Genomic DNA, 6256 nt, shown 5'->3' with positions numbered 1-6256 from the left:
ATGGACACATGTTGGTATGAGGTCCATTTTTAGTGCAAAAATCGTAAGGAATAGGTGCACGTTGCACACTTAGGTCATTTTCGATCATCATAACTAACTGGGATAGCTTAGAAAGTTGGTCTTTACTGTAAGGAGTGTTCATTTCCAAGACACTTTTTTTTGGTTGGGGGTTTTTTTTGGAGATGTACCTGCTCACCAAATGCTTGGCAAAAACAATTAGTAACACCGTGTCCCTGGCAACGGCGCCAATTTGTTAGGTTTGTCAAACCCAACAAATAAAGGGGTAAAATAACTCCTTAAACACTACTACTTTATATCAGAAATGTAATACAAAGTAACCAGGGTTGATCCACAGAGACACGGAACAAATGTTTATACCTTTTTGCAGAAGGTACAATAATGGTCACATAAATGGGGGGTTAGTATGCAATGACTTAAACAAGAGGATAAAGCAATAAGTAAATGATCAATTAAATGAAACAGATTCAGTATTTGTGATAACTCCAACTCTATGCAAGACAATTTAACAACTTGATTCCAAGGATGAAATGATATCTACTCAATTCCACCTAAGTTGGTACTTGAAAGTGTTAACAAGTTGTAACACTTCTCATTCACCAAGTTGTCAAATTCAAAACAAGCTCTTCAAAAATAACCTAACCTTCTAATTTAAGTCTAAACAAGCTCTTAGATAGAAATCAAAAAGGTTGCAATAGGATTTATAACAACACCCAATACTCCTCACAAGCTTGGGAGTGTAAGAGTATGTGAATGAGATTTACACTAAATTCATTCAATGGAAATCAATTTAGTGTTTGTTACTTAGTCCAATTCACAAAACAATTACGGATTTTGCAATTAGATAACTTGAATGACCTAACCCTAATTCAAATGGCCAATAAGAATCACAATTAGAATCAAACATTCAATTGAAACAAAACCAAATTCACTGGGTAGGAATTAGAAGCAAACATCAAATCACATGATTGAAATCACAACTAAGAATTCAAGACATGAATTTGGAGAAACTAGGGTTCTAGCCACTCATGGCTAGAACAAGATCACAAATCTAGAAAATGAAATTAAAGTTCTTACAAAATGACATCAAATGTTCCTAAGTGTTAATCAACTTCAAAATCCTCATGAAAATCGCTTTCTATGCTCCAAAAGTCGACCCCTCCTTAAAAAATTTGGGTTCCCCCCTTTAAGAATGGTGAAAAACAGCTTTAAAACCCGCATTTACGTTTACACCGTCCGCGTAAATTAACACTATTGTTTACGCGCTCACGTAAACGCAAAAATACACTGCGCATAAATCTACGTTTACATGGGCATGTAAACGCAAGACTTCCATTTACACGGCCGTGTAAATGTCTGTAAAGCCAAAGTCCTCATATCTTTGATATGTTGCTCCTCGGTGCTCCGCAAGTCCCGAAACTTTTGTCCGCAACTCTTATTTACCTCCTCCAACAATATCCTACCTCCAAAAGTCCCTAAAATATCACAAAAATGTGTGAATGAAATTGCCTCATGAAAAATCCCGAAAAACATGCAAAATGCATGAGTTTAAACATAAATGCAATGCACTTTTATGTAATAAAGTTACAAAATGGGTGCATGAAATGCACCTAACAGAGAGTACACTACTAAGTTCATGGAGAGAAATATGTTTGCTAATTGTTATAGATCTATAGTAGAAATAAGGGTGGAATGCTATATTTGGGGATTAAGAACAACTATCTGTTAATGTGTTGAAACTCAGAAACCAGGAACATTCTACTCTAATGTAATTGTTTCACAAGGTCGCGAATGTGAAAAGAATCGCCAAGGTGAAATAGGGCTTTGGGGAAATGAAAATGGGATGGTACGAATAATGATTCCAAGAAAATCAAGACTTCAGGTCAAGAACGTAAGGTTGATCAAGGGTCCGGAGTAGAACAATGTACTATATGCAAACAATCCCATAAAGGGGAGTGTAATGAGAGCAATTGGACCTGTTATAAACACTAAAAGTTACGACAAATCGCCCTAGATTATAAAATAGGGAAAGTATGTTTTGAATGTGGTTTCTCGATCATACCAGGTCAAATTGTCCCCAGAATATAGGTAACAATAACCAACGCTTTGTCAAAGAGAAAGGGAATCGGTCAGGAGATTAGAAGAAAGAAATGACAAGAGTGACAAGTATCTTCTTAGTAAAATCTATATATATATATATATATATATATATATATATATATATATATATATATATATATATATATATAGGTGCTGATAGATGGGGTGTAAACATATATTTTATTTTTTTCAATACTTTTTGGAAGTGCCTAAATATGAAGTCAAAAGCTTTTAGAAATAAAGACTGATGATGATCATTGTGTAGTCATAAGAAATAAATTTGATGATTTCTTAATTGAAATAGACAGTCGTTTAGCACCACTAAAAATTTATATACTTGTTGTTGTTCGTAACGAAAAAAGATGGGACAATGTAAGTGTGCACAGATTACTTAGAGTCAAAGTAGGTATAAGATCTTTATAGAAAAGATAATGCTAACGTGTTCACTTAATGCATTAAGTTATAGGTAAAAGGAAGAACCAAGTAAGATTCAAATGATTAGAATTAATATAACCGTCAGTATATTGGGTGAGCCAAAGAAAATAGAAAAGACAAATCGGTAGAGGATAAGCAAAAAAGTTTTAGATTTGTATACCTAGTATAGGATGAAACATTTAATAGGACCTGGGTGTGTGATTGCCGAGATCATGACGTGTATGTTATGATTGACATGGGATAGGATTTGAGATGGATATTTAAAGGGATAATGACTTAGGAGGGTAATAAGGTTTTCAGTTTGTCCGTATTAGGTCACTAAGGTTTTTTTTGTGCGTATTAGACCAATATGGTTGTTATTACCGTTTAGAAATAGTCCTTTTACTGGTTTTAACGGGTAAAAAGGACTATTTCTAAACGGTAATAACAACCATATTGGTCTAATACGCACAAAGAAATCCTTACTGACCTAATACGGACAAACTGGAAACTTTATTACCCTCCTAAGTCATTAACCCTAATTTTAAAGACATTGAGAATATACGACCATCAACAGTAAACTACTTTGTTTAGAACTCGCATTGTCCCATATAACCTGCTACTCCTCTATATGGCGAAGCTCTTCATCTATAGTCGTCCCTTTGGGGACATCCGAAAAAATTGGAACGATACAGAGAAGATTAGCATGGCCCCTGTGCAAGGATGACACACACAAATCGAGAAATGGTCCAAAATTTTTTTAACCCTTCGTCGTCTTCTCTGGAACCCTAATTCCCTTTTCAGACAACATGTGGATTTTATGGTCAGATTAATCTTCTTGTTGATGTCTTCAACCATTTGTGGCAAGTAAGAGTGATCTTTCTTTCTATAAAGTCTCCTTTAAGTTTTTTACGTTTCCTGTCATTAAGTTTCATGCTTTATAAACTTCTGTTTATGTGTTGTATATAGTATGTATGTATTTGTTTATGTGCTGATTTTTTTATTCATTTTGCAACTTGAGTTTCTTAGTTCATGTTGTGGTTTTGTTTTGTATAAAATAATTGATAATAGACATCCTCTGCAAGTCCCTGTTGGTTTTACATTTCCATTCGTTATCAAATGTATACATTGATGGGAGGTATCAAAGTGAGATTGTTTTTGTACATATGGATGTGTTCATGTAAACATTTAAATGACAAAAAAGAAGTTATTGATAAAATGTTGCATATTTATGTAATGAAGATCATCAATCATATGAGTTTTTGGACTTAGAAGTTCTGGAAGGGTTGTGAGATAAGTTTAAATGGAAGCAACTATTTTCAGTCAAACAAATCAGTCACATTGATTAGTAAGCATGTTTTCTAAATAATTAGGGTTAATGACTTAGGAGGGTAATAAGGTTTTCAGTTTGTCCGTATTAGGTGACTAAGGTTTTTTTTTTTTTTTTTTTTTTTTTTTTTTTTTTTGGCGTATGAGACCAATATGGTTGTTATTACCATTTAGAAATAGTCCTTTTACCGGTTCATATGAGTTTTTGGACTTAGAAGTTCTGGAAGGGTTGTGAGATAAGTTTAAATGGAAGCAACTATTTTCAGTCAAACAAATCAGTCACATTGATTAGTAAGCATGTTTTCTAAATAATTAGGGTTAATGACTTAGAAGGGTAATAAGGTTTTCAGTTTGTCCGTATTAGGTGACTAAGGTTTTTTTTCTGCGTATGAGACCAATATGGTTGTTATTACCGTTTAAAAATAGTCCTTTTACCGGTTTTAACCAGTAAAAGGACTATTTCTAAACGGTAATAACAACCATATTGGTCTATTAAGCACAAAAAAAACTTTAGTGACCTAATACGGACAAACTGGAAACCTTATTACCCTCCAAAGTCAGTATCCCGATATTTAAATGCTTAAGCACAACAGATGGATTGTGCTAAGAGGGAAATGGAGAGGACCATTGGTTCTTTCTATAGATATCTAAAATATTCCCTTAAATTGTTTCATCATATGAAACATATTTGCATGAAAAGTTAGTTAAGGTATTTCAATTGTTTATGTTTGATCGGAACATTCATTTTATGTCATTGTTTTTGTAGAATTTTCAATTAGGATTGAATTTTCTAGCCAATTATGAAATTTAATATGGTAGGAAGTGTACCACTATGTTGGATTAACCTGAAGGATGTTGAGGAACAACCGAAAGGTTGGGTGTCTTAACGTAGGAAGCCAATACTATTTCAGGTGAGAGATAAAACCATGTTGAAGAAGTCCCATGGAAAGGGCGTAGTGTGTTTTGATAAAGGAAAGTTAAATATGTGGTAGGTTGGACCTTTTGTGATTAAGAACCTGGTTGAGAGATAACTTACAAGTTGGAGCTACTAAGAGGACTATAATGAATTCATATTAAGTTCTACGTTTCTAATCAAAATGAGTGTTTGGTGCATGCGTCCATGGAAGTGCCACTTCAAAAAAATCAAGGTTGATGACAAGTTACATTACAAAGAACACCAATTGCAGTTATAGACCGAAAGGTGAACAAATTAAGGAAATCAGATAATCAATTGGTGAAGCTAAATTATATGTATTATAAGGGATCAAATGCGGAATGAGAAATCAAACGAGATATGAAGATCAAATATTCATATTTTTTCCTTAATTTAAACTCCGAGTGCTATCATATTTCAAAGGAGGAAGTTTGTGATAACTCATATCAAAATAAATATCTAAATATATAATCAGAATATATTTTTATAATATAAGATTAGTTAAAAAGGTTAATTAGTCAATTAGAGGAAAATTATGATGATTAATGTCAAAATCCATCACCTTGATTGGGGGTATAAATTCGAGCAATTGAGAAGGTTTCACGTAGGGAGTATATATAGCTTGAGAATTCGAGTGAAAACCCCACAAGAATTGCAAGAAATGGCGAAGAAATGAGTGAGAAATCGGAGATCAAAATTTGTAAAGATTTTTGGCATTTTGCTAGTAATGAAGGTATGATTATTTGGTTTTAGCTTGGTATAGTCATCTGATTAGGTTTATACATTTGGATTGCATGTTTTGGTTCCATCTAATGTCTCTGTTCGGCCTACTAGTAGTTTAACCGATGAAGATTTTGAACTGTTCAGATTTTTGGTAAACATTTTTTGAATTCAAATTGATTTGAGTTTATTCATGAAAATTATTTATGAATGCATGTTAGTAAGAAGTGGAGATGATTAATGGTGATTTCAAAAATTAAGTTTACAGAATTTTCGAACATTTGAAGTGTTTTAAATGGCAGAAAGATAATATTTTTAGTAAAAGTAGATAATTTGTTTTTATGCGTGGGTTAAAAGAAAATTTAATTTAAAAACAATTAAAGTGGATGGTCACAACTCAAGGCTCTCTCTAGCACTTTTTATGTGCCAGCTTTCAATTCAGATGTGTATCCTTTTCACAAGTTTTCAGAAAATTCAATTTTAACACATGAACTTTCATTTTTTTTTTACTTATTTTAAGTTATAATTAAAGGAAATCGAAAATCATAGGAATATCCCTTGAGTTTTTAAAGTTGATGGTTTATGTGAAGTTATGGAGTTTAGTATACTTTGGTTTTAGCCCTTGCACCTTTTATTTTATGGTTAAATATACTTTTGGATCTTTATGAAAGGTGCCTTCAAAGTTTTTGTAGTGGTGTTGATTATGATGGCATGTGCGGAATTAGAAAGATCTAGTGAATC

At 32.9% G+C, this 6256-nt stretch overlaps 1 non-coding gene across 1 annotated transcript; it reads left to right on the top strand.

Annotated features, from left to right (window-relative positions):
- The first annotated feature begins 3188 nt into the window (after positions 1-3188).
- Positions 3189-3291, top strand: LOC111909534 (U6 spliceosomal RNA). Its single transcript, XR_002856226.1, has one exon. It is a non-coding gene; the product is annotated as a U6 spliceosomal RNA (small nuclear RNA).
- The last annotated feature ends 2965 nt before the right edge of the window (positions 3292-6256 follow it).

Source organism: Lactuca sativa, chromosome 3 (genome assembly GCF_002870075.4).
Source record: "Lactuca sativa cultivar Salinas chromosome 3, Lsat_Salinas_v11, whole genome shotgun sequence".
Classification (NCBI taxonomy): domain Eukaryota; kingdom Viridiplantae; phylum Streptophyta; class Magnoliopsida; order Asterales; family Asteraceae; genus Lactuca; species Lactuca sativa.
This window is presented reverse-complemented; position numbering and strand designations above follow the sequence as displayed.